Source organism: Corvus cornix, chromosome 3 (genome assembly GCF_000738735.6).
Source record: "Corvus cornix cornix isolate S_Up_H32 chromosome 3, ASM73873v5, whole genome shotgun sequence".
Lineage (NCBI taxonomy): Eukaryota > Metazoa > Chordata > Aves > Passeriformes > Corvidae > Corvus > Corvus cornix.
Window position 1 is genome coordinate 85,535,256 of NC_047056.1, and position 13,794 is coordinate 85,549,049.

A 13,794-nucleotide genomic window follows, 5' to 3' on the forward strand; every position below is an offset into this window, starting at 1 on the left:
AAAGTATATAAGGATATTACAGTAAATGGAAAAAAAAAACCAATAAATTGCAGGCTCTATTATTTTGGCTTAAAAAACCAAATCGCAGAGCTTAATACATTCACCCTCTTATAAACTGCTGAATTTATGAAGGATGTATCAGATAAGAATTAATAAGGTAGGAGAGGGAAGCTTACTAAAATAATTTGATTCTGTCCAATGGAATAGGTTCTTCATAAAACATTAAGGGTCTATCCAAGTGTACTTAAAACATACTTCATTTTCTTACTTACACAAAGGAAAAAAGCTCTCTCTCTTTGAATTCCATGTCCCTACAATATCATTAAATGAAAAGTAACTTTCATTACATACATCCATATGGATGGATGAATTTGGCATTAAAATGTCTGCAACAACTGTTAATGTCATTACTTTGCCATATTTTATGAATCAAAAGTCTCCAAAAGAAAGTTGCAACTTCTCTCCCACCACAAGCAAACTTATTTTCAAAAAAATAAAAGCTTTGATTTAAAGAGAAATGAAAAATAAATCTAACTGTATATGCTCAGTAAATTATTTTTAATAGGTAATAATTCTGTATTGTTGTCCTCTGTAAATGAAAGAGCACAATTTAGAGAGTTGAGTCATTGTCCCAATACCTGCTCTGAGGTCATTCTTTGACAAGACAGTAAATACAGTTTAGATTTGACAGGTTGATTTTGTAGTGGAAGGCTTTATGCCAAATAGTTACTGTATTTCCTCTCACAGTAGGCATTAGGTTAGAGCAAATGATATATTGCATGCTCTTATTAACTTAAGAAATGTGATAGCTTGGCTGCCTGATCGAAGCTACATTAGGGGATAATCTGATAGTAAATCTGATCCAGGATCAGTAGTCACAAAACCACTTCCTTGATAGTTCCTACAGTAATAGCATCGGTGGTGATAGGCTGGATCAGCCAACAAAGAAAAACAGTGACTCCGACAGGACTTTCTTACAAATGTAAGTGCTTTCAGAAATACACTGGAGTACTGTATCAAAAACTATTTTATTTTTCAACATCTAATGTTAATAACCCAATATAAAGGCAGCTGATTTGAGGTTGGCTGCTACATCTTTAAAAACAAAATCCTTGATTTCACTTTTTTTCTCATAGAATCACAGAATCATTAAAGTTGGAGAAGACCTCTAAAATCATCAAGTTCAACCTTTAAACTAACACTGCTATCTCTACCACTAGACCATGTCCTCAAGTGCCAACTCCACACTTTTTTTAATGCTTTCAAGGACAGTGATCTCACCACTACCCTAGGGCACCCTTTTTCAGTGTTTGACAACCCTTTCAGTGAAGAAATTTTCCTATCTAAACCTTCCCTGGAACAATTTAAAGCCATTTCCTCTCATTCTATCACCTGTTATTTGGGAGAAGAGACCAACCCCCATCCTGCTACACCGTCCTTCCAGGTAGCTGTAGAGAGCGATAAAGTCTTCCCCAGCCTCCTTTTCTCCAGGCTAAACTCCCCCAGCTCCTCACAGGACTTGTGCTCCAGACCCTTCACCTTCCACTGCCCTCCTCTGGACTCATTCCAGCACCTCAGTGAGGGGACCAGAACTGGACATAGGATTCAAGATGCAGCCTTGCCAGTGCTAAGTACAGAGGGACAATCACTGCCCTGGTCCTGGTGGCCACATTTTTGCTGATTTCCTTGTGGTTTGGCTTTCAGTTTCCTACCATTTTAACAAAATAAATCGAGGTAAGCATTATAGCACATAAATTTAGGTTAAAAGTTTGATTCTTTGATCCTCAGCACAAAAAAACCCAAACCTAAAAACTGTGGCAATATAAAACATTGTTTTCAACTTCTCATAACATCTGCCCACTGCCTTTATTCAATACCTACCTGAGAAAAATCATATATTGTTATTTTATTCTTCCTTTGTTACTGATTTTCCAACACTCTACAAGACCCTCTCTACAACTCACCCCTCTTCTAATACCCTCCCTATAACTTTTCTGCTACACAAAACATGCATTAATTTTCCAGTCAAATCCATATTATTCTGGTACAAAGTGCAATTTAGTTATGGTTGGATGATACAAGTGCAAAGTTGAAGGACAATTTAGCAGACTGCCACTGCAAGCAATGACCTAACGAGGTCATAAAAAGAATGTGCATTAAAGCTTTTCAAAAACACATGGTAGCGAACAAACATCAACACGTCAGTTTGGCCTAAGACTTTAAGCTCTCTTGATGCTCAATTATCTTCATACTGAGCAGGTGAGGAAGAGACATACTTTTCTCTGCAACCTCAGGTGGCACCTCCAGCAGCTTATGCCTTGCACACCTTCAAATCTAAGAGCACTAAGTTGAAACATACCTAAATGTCTAAGTTCACTTAGCTACTACCCAAACCACTCAAGCACAAGATTTTAATGCTCTGTCCTTAATGTTCCCCACTCTCTTTTCTACCACTGAAGCCTGAAGCAAAACAGATCTGACCTAACAGAAAAAAACCAAAAAAACCCCCAAACAAACAAAACAACAACAAAAACCAACCAAAAATCCCAAAAACAAAACCAACCAAACAACACATACTCCCCACTCCCAAGAAAAAAAAAAAAAAACAACACAGTAAAATTTAATCACTCTCTATTTTTTTTTTAGCTGTTTAGAAGACAAGGGACTAAACACAGTACGCAGAGTACTGTGTGTGCTTTTTTACTGACAAAGAAGGCAAGGAAGTCTTTGAAGAAACAAGTGTCAAGTAAAGATAACACTGATCAGCACTGCTGGACAGCTGTGATGGTAGCCTGAACAAACTGAGATCTTAGCATGCACACTGTAAGAAGATTGATGTCAGAGCACCCTAAGAAAACAGCACATTATATATCAGTAGAGAAGTCTTTAAATGATATCCTTTTTCTACCCTTGCTCACACCCATGCCACCTCTGCAATTGTGCTCGCAGTTGGGGGAGGCAAAAAGCCCCCCAGCACCAAACCAAATCTTTACAGTTATTTTGGAGGTTACTTTGAAAGTTTTTGGTGGTTATGGGGGGAAGAGCTTGGTTAGGTTTTTTGTTTTTTAATTTAAACAGCAACATTTCACTGATTTAAATAAATACAGCATGGTTCCACAAACAGCTCTACTGATCTATCTCAAAGAATATGCCTATATTAACTTCTAGCCCTGAAGAGGTGAGTAAGGGCATAGCAAGAATTTAGACTAACTTTGTCCATGAAACTACACAAAGTCTTCCACACTAGAAACAGCTTCAGAAGTTTCTGCCTCAGGTGCTCATTCACATCTTCATAGCATCAGTACATCACCCCCTCAATACTGCCAACACAGGGCTTGTGGGACAGCATTTTAAAATCAATTAGTTACCATTTTAGAATAATCTATTTTTGCAGGGCTTGATCGGATCACTTCCTTATCCGGTTTCAAAGCACAGCTCCACAAATAGCAGTGCCATCGAGCACAGGGAAGGGAAGAGCACAGCAGCACAACACAGCGGTTCCCTGGCCAGTTGTCTCCTCAGCCTCCATAAGCCACAGACTAAACACAGCAAAGCAAAGAGATCTCAGTAGCAGGGTGAAAGAAACTGCTCCTTCTCGCAGCCATTCCTGAGGCAGTATTTTTATCCTCCATTCCTTTCTTTGATTCACCTCAAAAGTTGAACGGTAATGCCCTACTCCTGCTCCACTTCTTCCATGGAAGCACACAACCCGAGAGCCCAAGCAGCAGCTCAGTCTAACCTTCTCCCTGCTCCACAGGGCAAATTCTGCTTTCTACTCAAAGGCCTGGCTTCCCAGGGAGGCAACGTCTCACCTGGGAACCCTCCTTGGCAACCCAGACCATTTCCTTCCAGAAGGAGGCATGGAAGGACAGAAAGCTGAGCAGCTTGCAGCAGCTTTGTCCCAACAGGCCCAGAAACACACTCTGCTTGCAGAGTTACCAACAAATACATCTGGCATCAGGAGATAGAAACAATTTTTGCTGAAGAGGGCTCTTCCGCTCCCTGTCATGGAGGAAGAGAGCGACAGGGCTACCCTAGTCAGCACAGCCTGCTCCACCTGAGCTCCACAGGCTGCAACCCTCCCTCAGAGTGCTGGCATTGCTCCTCTGCCACTACAGTGCCAGAATATCTTACTAAGGAGTCCCTATTAAACAGACAAGTATAGTAGCATTACCAAATTCAGTTTCAAGATTTGCTTTTGTTTATTTTGCAGCTTGAACATTTCATGCTCCTCATGTGGCATTTCACTAACAGAGCAACGCTGATGTGTGAGAAGCTGCTAAAAACACTGACACAAACCTAAAATGGCAAGACTATTTCCAAAATAACACATTGGAAACAAAACAAATCTAATGACCACCTTTAGTAACTTCAATGGGTAGACTTGAAGGGTTACATCAAAACAAATCAGAAAACTGTTTTTTGAATTAGCTTCAACCATCACCAATGCTACTTAAACAACTTTTGACAATGTTTTGTACGGAACAGTTTTTGTTCACTGCTTTTCTCCCACCATTTACTTGTCATGATAAGTTAGAAATTTGTAATCCTTAAATCCCTTACATGCTGCTTTCTAATTTGCTATAACTAGAACAAGTAAAACCACTCCTTAAATATAGCATAACACGTTCAGGGAAAAAAGGCCCAACAACCAGGAACCAAAGTCATCAGAGGCTTTCCCTACCCTGCTGATAGCATGGCCGGTTGGTTTTCAAACAGGTTGTTGTTCCTTCCTGTCCTACCTGAGAAGGACAAACTATACTGACTGGCCATGAAAATTCATCTTTCTAGCTAAACTCCATCAGCTTTTACACATTTGAATCAAAGGGCAGGTAACACATCTGTTAAGAGCTTCTAGTCACAGACTCAAATTCAGCCCAAACTTTAGTAGCACCAGCTGGCACTCAAACCAATATCAAAGACATACAATGCACCTTCCACAGATTGTCTCTTAAGAACGTGTAGAATAAAATTAACAGCAGGTAAAACCCCACGGCTCAGAGCTTCTACCCCAGCAAGGGCTTTCATTAGAAAAAAAAGTCCAGCATGACAGAATGGCCACGTGTGGAGATCTAGGTCCTGACTTCCACATTCAGGTCTAGTATTGACCTCACTCATTACAAATTTTTTTCCTCTAAGCTGTCTTACATGTAAAGCAGTAAAACATGTTTTCTACTATCTATGCTTTATTGTTTCAGTACTTCAAATATCCTCAATACCTTGGCATGCTTTGATCTGGATTATTTCACCAGAGTGAGGGACTGAATATCAGAGGTGCTTAAAAATATAGGTCTAGAATTAACTGATAGCTGGTGTAATTTCAGAATTTACCCAGAAAATCTTTTAAAAATATATATATGCATTTATAGAAAACTAGATGTGCCACATATAAATAGACAGGCAAGCACTTATAATTAAGTTCAAAAGCACTCGATATGCAACTACTACTACCTCTACCACTAAAACCCAGGAGCATTAACTATACTATTTAGATTGATTTTTTTTTTACATGGAAATACACAATCATTATGCAGAAAAATCATCAAGTGATAACAGAACTGGGGAGAAAGTACAGCTTCTTCTCTACTTCTACAGAAGCACAAATACTACAGCATTTTCCTTGTAAATTTCAACAGAAGGAAGACAAAAGATGTACTGCAAGCCATTCTAATATGAAAATGGAAAGGAAAACCTTGCTTATTAACTTAATAAAAATCATCTAAAGCATAAAGAGAATTCAGTTTATTTTATAGCTAGAAAGCATGATAAAGCAGTATCTCTCAACATGCTTTATGCAACAGGTAATGAGTGACTTATGGCATTGTCAGTAAAAGGGATTAATTCATGAGGTCACAGCACGTGAACAAGGTTGTGATTATAGTAAGCAGACTTGCATCTGGAAAACAAGTCAGTTTATTATTTCAAAATGTCAGAGGTCAAGTGTAAAGCTTCCTGCACAATTAACTGATGAATGCTATAGATTTCTTCTTAGTTTGGGGGTATGGTGTGTACAGGTTTGTGATTTATTTTACAAACAAGATTCAGCAAACCATATGCACACATATGTATGTATATATAATTCTCTAGTATTACAGGTAAAAAATCTCTAACTTCTCACCAGAAAACTAAAAATAGCAAAATGTGTATGTTTTCCCTTTTTTCTGATACAAGACTTACAATTCAGAAATGTGGACATTTTTTATTTATTTTTAGTAAGAAATATTGGTAAGTTTAACTTTGTATCATGTTTCCAACAAAACCGCTTGCACAATATAAAGTCCAAAATTCTTAGCAACAAAAATGTTCCCAATTTCAAAACCTCTACAGAAAATCCATTAAAAAAAAAAAAAAAACAAAACACTGAAACCATCTAACAAAAAATAGAATTGATGTCATTTCAATTTGCTTTAGCGTTTTCAACTTTTGTTCCACTTGTAAGTTGAGCTCCGTGAGATTTGATTCTGTTCCTTATTTCTCTGCCTGTTCTTTCCAAGAACAATGCTGTCACCAATTTCCTGCCTGAAGTAAACACAATTTGCTCACCTGACTTCTTCCTGACCCGAAACTACGGCAAACTTATTTCCTCCCTTTCAGATTTTTATTCTTGTATACTCTTTCTTGTATACTCTTGTTACCACAAAGGTTCCACACATTGTTCTTCGATGAAGACAGTTTGTACAACAGACTTCTACTAATACCAGCAATACCCCATTACTAAATACCAACTGCTTTTGCTATAAATGAATGCATAAATATTTAATTATGTTCGTACTTCAACAGTAACTTATTTTCCTACACACAATACTTAATGAGATGTATCCAATGAATTAGTGCGTTCAAAACATGCTTAGCAAAATGCTAGAGAAGGCCAAAATCAGCAGATGCGTAGCAAACATAAAATCACGTGTCTTGCCAAGGAGAAAACACATGGTGCAGTAATGTTAACAGAATGTAAGGACATACTTTACTGCTTTGCCTAGCAGTGGCAGAAAGACTAGCATTTTTTCGAAGCATAGTATGATCATAGCAAGCTCACAGGGACCGAAAATGTGACTTTTGAATGGATTTAACCAATCTCTCATTCCTGTTTTAAAGCAGCAGGATTATGACTTATGGAATCATGGAATAGAACCATCAAAGTTGGAAGAGACCTTCAAAGATCATCAAGTCCAAATGTCAACCCAGCACAACCACTGTAACCACTGAACTGTATCACCAGGATATATTATATAACTTAAAAAGCTTTTGAAGATTGCAAGATAAACAAACTTTTCATTAACAAAAATAACCCCCATATTTTCCATGCTTGTTCATTAGGAGGAATATTGAATGCAAGATAAAATAATTAATAATTCAAGAAACTCTGAGTTATGCTCATAGTTAACCAAAAGAAATTCATGTGCTGGTACTCAACCAAGTAATATTTATTTAGGCTACAGGCTCTCTGCGCAACAGCCTGTCAGAGGTAACTGACACTCAACAACAGGCTGTCAAAACAAATATTTATCAGGGACAATGGCTGGTCAACACACAGGTGCTACTCATCTTTTCTGTCATGAAAACAAAGCACTAGTGAGACTGTATTTTTCTGTACAGAGGAAAAGGGGAGAGGGGGAAACCCACACAATAAAACTGCAACTCTTCCACCTTGGTTAACAAGAGAGTATATTCTGCCAAGACTGTCCTGCAGTCTGTAGGGATTGGGAGATGAAAAAGAACAAAAGGACTTCAAGACAGAAAACACAAAGTACAAGATGAAACAGTTACCAAGCACGGATGAGAAACATTAGTCTCTGTCAATAACAACTTGAAACACTGAAACAAGGTCAACAGTAACGAGAATTCACAACCCTTGATTGCTGGTTCTCACACTGAGGTCCATCTTTGATACTGATTTAACTTTCAAATTTGTTTGGGACAGCAGCCAGGCCAAGGGAGAGACACGGGCATCAGTACTCTCAGCATTACATTAATAAACATTCAGGTACCTGCCTCCTACACTGGTGTAGGCAACCAGGTTCTCTTCAAGGAAAAAAACAGTACAAGAGTCAGAGCTCATAAAGGGCTCCCATAGTAGTTCAAAACCTTGCTACTCACAGTAATCTGCCTCACTCCTTTGCCAGGATTTGCTTTCCTATGCACCTCCCCAGCCAGACAGATGGCTGTGGCATTCATATCCCATTCTAATCACTTCCAGCAAGAGAAGCTTGCACCAAAAACACCAGATTGTAACCTGGTCAGAATGAGATGCTGATAGAAACATCCTGTCAAAGAGTGTTTATCATATCTCAAAACCACAATGAAGTCCTCTAGAACTTGTCAGAGTCTTTCTCAGCAGATAGCTGACTAGCAAAGTCAACAGGGAATGCCAGAGTGAGCAATGGATCTCAGTTTTCACATCTCTCCCTGCTTGGGAACTAATTCTTCTATGTGAGGAAAAAAACACCAGAGACAGTCCTGGAACTGAGCTTTGAAACCCAGGTACAGCCAAGGGAAACGTTAAAACTACAAAACTGCAGTATCAGGTTACAGTGTCACATCCATCACTGGGGCTTCAGAAGAGATGCAAGGGCTTAGCTTTTCTGAAATCTGAACAGAGCCCAATGTGTTATTTTTGAGGTTTTACCTAACTCAAAACAAAAATAAGTTCTATCTCAATGGAACTAAATTGAACCAACAAATGTGTTGGTTTGGCGCATTTTCAATATCACAGCTTTGAAGAGATATTTCAGTTGCTGTGTGCACTTTACTATTACCTATTACTATTCATGCCAAATCTTATCCAGGCCGGTCGTACTGACCATAATTTGAATTGAAGGTAACAAATCAATTTTATATTAATAAAGTGTTAATTTAAGACCAAAACCAGTATTTTCACGTATCAGTCAACTCTTACCAGTTGTGTAGGTTTGTATTTCACACAAGGGATATTTAAACCATTCCAAAGCATGAATTCAAATTAATATTCTCTGATTTTTATCAATTACCAAGGGAAAGCTTAAGAATTGACTTATGCCACTTACAAGGGGAAAAACGAGTGGTGGGAAAAGGAAAACAAGTTGGTCCATCCAAGGAAAATACAGACTAAGATTTACAGCTATACTCTGACATACCAAATGCAGGTACTCAGACTGTGACTACTGGCACAGTCACATGGTAGAAACAGAGCAAGATGACAACTCTGTGCTTCATTCATTTAAAGTATTAGCGAAGATACAGCTAGAACCCAGATTATTGTTCACTTCCTACAAAACAGTACAGTTCTAATGGGCAATGAACTGTAGAACAGAATAATAAAAACTATGCTGGAGTCCTTAATTTGTTCCTCCACAAATCCAGAATTCTTTCATTGTAAAAAAGCTGTAATGCTCCAGCAAAGCAGAGATTTACTGAGCCATGTTTGGGCTGTGCTATTTATCCCTTAGAAAAGGCCAAGCAATTTTATCTTCACAATCAAAATGCTAAGTTGGAGTTATTTAATGGATGAAAATGTAATACATTCCCTTCCAGAGTTACAAAGATTCCGCAGCATTTGCTCCTCGCTATTGGTCAAGCAAACCAAAAGGTGGTGCATGTGGATTTTACCTTAGACTTTGCCTATTTATAATACATTAAGCAAGGTGAAAGAATCACTTAAAAAACAATGTAAAACCCAGTAAAACAAAATAGGCATTTATGTCCTCTCTACCTGATAATATGTAAGATCTCAAACAGGAGCTTGTTTACTTTTCAGTCAGCAAAATCCTCTGCAACCAGAAAAAAGGGGAAGTGGGCTTAAACATATCAGCACAAATACTGCTTTAGTTATAGTATCAACATGACTGTAAATCCCCCAATTACAAATTTTAAAAATCCGTTATGCTATGCAACCTCTCTTCCAAGCAGTATGTTTGCAACGCGTAATTACCAAATAAAGCTTTCAAATAGGTTCTGTTCGAAATTTTGCTTACAGTAACACAAGAAAGAAAGATTATTTCCACCAGAGCGCTTACTGATCATGCAAATCCTGCCGAGCACGCCCCGAGGTTAACTGAGCCCGGCCGAGATCCTGCCGACGGTAACGGGGCTTACGAGCATCTGCCGGAGGCACGGCACCGCCGGCCCACAGCGCCCTGCGCCGCTCCGCCGGCGTTCCGAGGGGAACGGGCTGCTCCCGCTCGGACCGGGAGGGCGGGAGCCGCCAGTGCCGCCCTCCGCGCACCAGGAAATAGCTGGGAGTTATTCCTAACGCTCGGCCAGCAACTTTCTACACTGCACGCAAAAACCAACATTTAAAAAAAAAAAAAATTAACGCCCCCGCCCCTCCTCCCCACAGTGTTTCAAACCCTGTGAGGGTCCGGTATTTCTCAGGAAAGAAAAGAGGGGAAAGGCACCATCGCCTCCGGCACTTCCCAGCACCCCGGCCGGCCCTCGGACACTTCGCGGCGCGGACGAGCGGGACGTTATTTCTGACCTATTTTCGTCGCCGCCTCGGAGCGATAAACAATCAACAGCGGCGGCGAAACGCTGCCTGGGCAGAAACTTCTCCAGCCACGAGCCACTCCCCGGGGCCACGAGCCATCCCCCGACCGGAGGCTCGCGGGAAGCGTCCCGTGCCCCAGGGCGAAGGCGGCCGAGCCCCCCGCTCCGCCTCGCCGCCCACCCGGTCGGGCTGCGGAAAAGCTCCCCGAGTTTTCTGCCGGGGTGCGGGGAGGAGAAGGTCAGCCCGAACACACAAGTCCCCCGCCCGCCATGCCCGCGGCCCCGGAGACAGGCCGGGCACGGAGGGGTACCCGCCTGTCCCAGCCCTTCGGGAGGGGACGGACATGGTCCCGCCGCTGTGCCCGACCACCCTGCGCCCTCTCGCCGCTCCCCAGCACCGACCTGGGACACAAAGGAGAGACTGCCGCTGCCCGCCGATCGTCCGTGCTCCCCGCGGAGTCCAGGCCGCGGCAGCACCGGGATGGCGTAGCGCAGGCATCCGACGCCAGCGCCTGCTGCTCCTGCGACGGCCCTGCCGCCGGCGCCCGCTCTGCGCTGGGCGGGGAGGGGAGGGGGGCGCTGGGAGCCGGCCGAGCGCCGCTTCCTGCTGCCCGGCGCCGAGGGGCGGCGGGTGCTGGAGCCGCCGCCGGGGGGGCTGCGCCGGCGGCTAAGCAGAGGCCGGTGGTAGCGGCTGCATCCTCGGCTCCCGCGCCGGGCTTTCCGCACCGCCTCGCTCCGGCTCCGAGGAGTCTCCCGTGCGGCTCCCACGGCGGCCGCCGCTGGCAACGGGAGCTCCGGCTCGCCCCGCGCTACTCCCGGCACCGCGGGATCGGAGAGGGGCGGCCCCGAAGGGCCGGGAGACCCCCCGGACGGGAGGGACGCGACCCACCCCGGGCTTGGCCCTGGCTGCTTTCCACCCGCGGCCCGCTCCCCAGAGACCCCTTCGTGGCGCACGCTGTAAGGCGGGGAGGCCTGCCTCGTGCCGCGGTCGCCAGCGCTGCCTTCCCGGTGCCCGCTGCCCGGCCTGGGCACGGAGCACAGAACAGCCCGCGGGGAAAAGGCTCCCCGGGGTGGTGGGCGGCAGCGGGGGGCAGGTCTGGCAGAGGGTGCAGGACTGAAGGCGATGAGCCTTTATGGAGAAACAGTTCTCGTTTCTGCAGTAAGCCTTTTTATCAGTACGTGATGCCAAAATAGAAGTAAATCGGCTGTAAACGGCACTAATACAACTGATAGTCTTTAACATTGGGAGGAGGGATGCTGGGTACTACTCTCTCATTAACAAGTGTGACACAAAGCTTGAAAATTAATTGGTTCAGAGAACTATTGTAAACAAAATTATTGTTTGATGAAAAATACTATTCTTCCTCTTCTATCTGCTTGCCTTTATCTGAAAAAAAAAAAATCTTGGATGTGAAGAAAGATTGCATAGTTTTTCATACTCTCAATGAGTGCTTCCTTCTCAATGCCAAACCTAACCTTGTAGCTGTTTTGCAGAGAGAGGAATTGAAAAGCAGACAATTTGCTTTTATTTAAAGGAGGGTCTTTCAGTCCAGTCAGGTGGACAGCAATGTTAAATTTTATGTTAGTGTTTGCATAGAATTCTTTCAATAATTTTGTCACCAATTGATTTAGCATCCAGACATGCAAACAGAAAATTGACTCTGAAGGCAGGGAGCCAGATTGACGCTGGGTTGGGATAAATGACACAGCAATGAGAAGCTGATTGCCATGGAGTACCAAAACCAGCTTTGTGAGACATCCTTGTGAGTTCTCAGCACCTTTTGTTTCTGTGAAATCTGACTGAGATTGTGTTACTTGCAGAAATTTACTGCAGGTTGAACTCATGGCTATGTGGAAATTTAATTTTTGTGAAAGAGATTTCAGTTAGTGGGAGATTAATGTTTTAAATGAAACTTTCCTCTGTTCTATCAGGAGCATGTGAGTGTCTCAAGGCTTTTTAAAAAGGCAGTTTCGACAGCATCAGTGGCTGCCATTTTGTGGTTTTATCCTTGGTTATTTCGGGATAGGCTTTAGTAACTGCTTCATGGTCCCGCAGAGTCAGTTCCAACAACTAAAAAATACTGGAGCAATTTGTGTGTGGCTGACAAAAGGTCTCACCATGCCTAAACACGCCTCAAACCTGCCTCAGAAATGCAGCAGCTTTCTACTAAAAGATGCTCAGCACCAGATAGTGCCTGTGGATCTCAAAAGCCAGATTTTATTGCAGATGTTCTGGATGCTGAATTGTCCAGAAGCCAACCTGACAGTTTGGATGGGCTTTTATATATCTGCACAGATAAATTCTTGTCTGGCTTGTAATTTTTTTGTTCTTTTATCTTTCCTTAACCTTAACTAGACTTCTGCTGGTAGGAGAATGTGTATTGCAAGCTTCTTTCCTGTTAGATGGAGGAAGCATTTCTTGGTAACTGTACTGTCCACTGATACGAGCAGAAAACCGGCAGCTTGTTCCTATAAATGGCCGAACTCCCATTAGAGAAATCTAATTTCCTCCGTCACCAAAATCCAGTTGTGAAGATGTATCATCAATCAGCCCAGCTGCCAACCTTGCCTTTCTTTTGCATGTTGCGGTGAGTACTGGGCATCGGTCCATTGACATCCCACATGCATCCCATGCGCTTTCTGGTGCCTCCCTGTTTGTCCACGTAGAAAGGGATGATCTGATGGCCCTTCTGAATGAAGACAATGCTATTCCTTGGGGAACAGCAGCTCCCTCAGTCTCTGTGCTAAGCTGCCTTTGTGTCCAGGAGATTTTTAAAGTTTGGGTGCTGTACATAAGAACTGCCACAAAAAGGGCATCCTGTTCAAGCCTGGATGCACTGATAAGCATTGCTTATTAGAGATCCCTATCACAAACTTACGGATTATTCTCACTAATAACTAACACAGGGAAGCCTGGAAGTAATTGATTGCTTAGGTATGATCTAGGAGACTCTGGAAACCACTTCTGCAATTTGAGTTCTGATGAAGCCATCTTTTCCATGTGAAATGAAATTAAATCCTTAGTTCATATTGCTGGGCTGAGCATTTTTTCTAATCCAGGATTTTCTTAAAAATAGGTTATTGATTTATGGATATGCCTGCCCGGTCCAATACAGCAATAATACTGATCTGTGTCCTCTAGCTAGCATTGAAGTCATGCAGACTAGGAAACAAAAGCTGTGGAGTCACCAGTAGATGAACTGAGAAGCAGGGCTGGGAACCCAGATGCAAAGCCATAAGAAAGCAGCTGCATGGTTTCCAGTTTCAGAGCCAGCCTCTCCAGAGATAACCTGGAGGTCTTCCTGCACTGCTCCTGTGTATAGTATAGACAAG

At 42.5% G+C, this 13,794-nt stretch overlaps 1 protein-coding gene across 2 annotated transcripts in view; it reads right to left on the reverse strand.

Annotated features, from left to right (window-relative positions):
• Positions 1-10,011, reverse strand: part of FAM135A (family with sequence similarity 135 member A) — a 79,690-nt gene extending 69,679 nt beyond the window's left edge. For both annotated transcript variants that reach the window (XM_010405604.4, XM_010405600.4), the window contains exon 1: positions 9,993-10,011. The gene's annotated coding sequence lies outside the window, so the exon portion shown is untranslated. The remainder of the gene's footprint in view (positions 1-9,992) is intronic.
• Between the last annotated feature and the right edge of the window lie 3,783 nt (positions 10,012-13,794).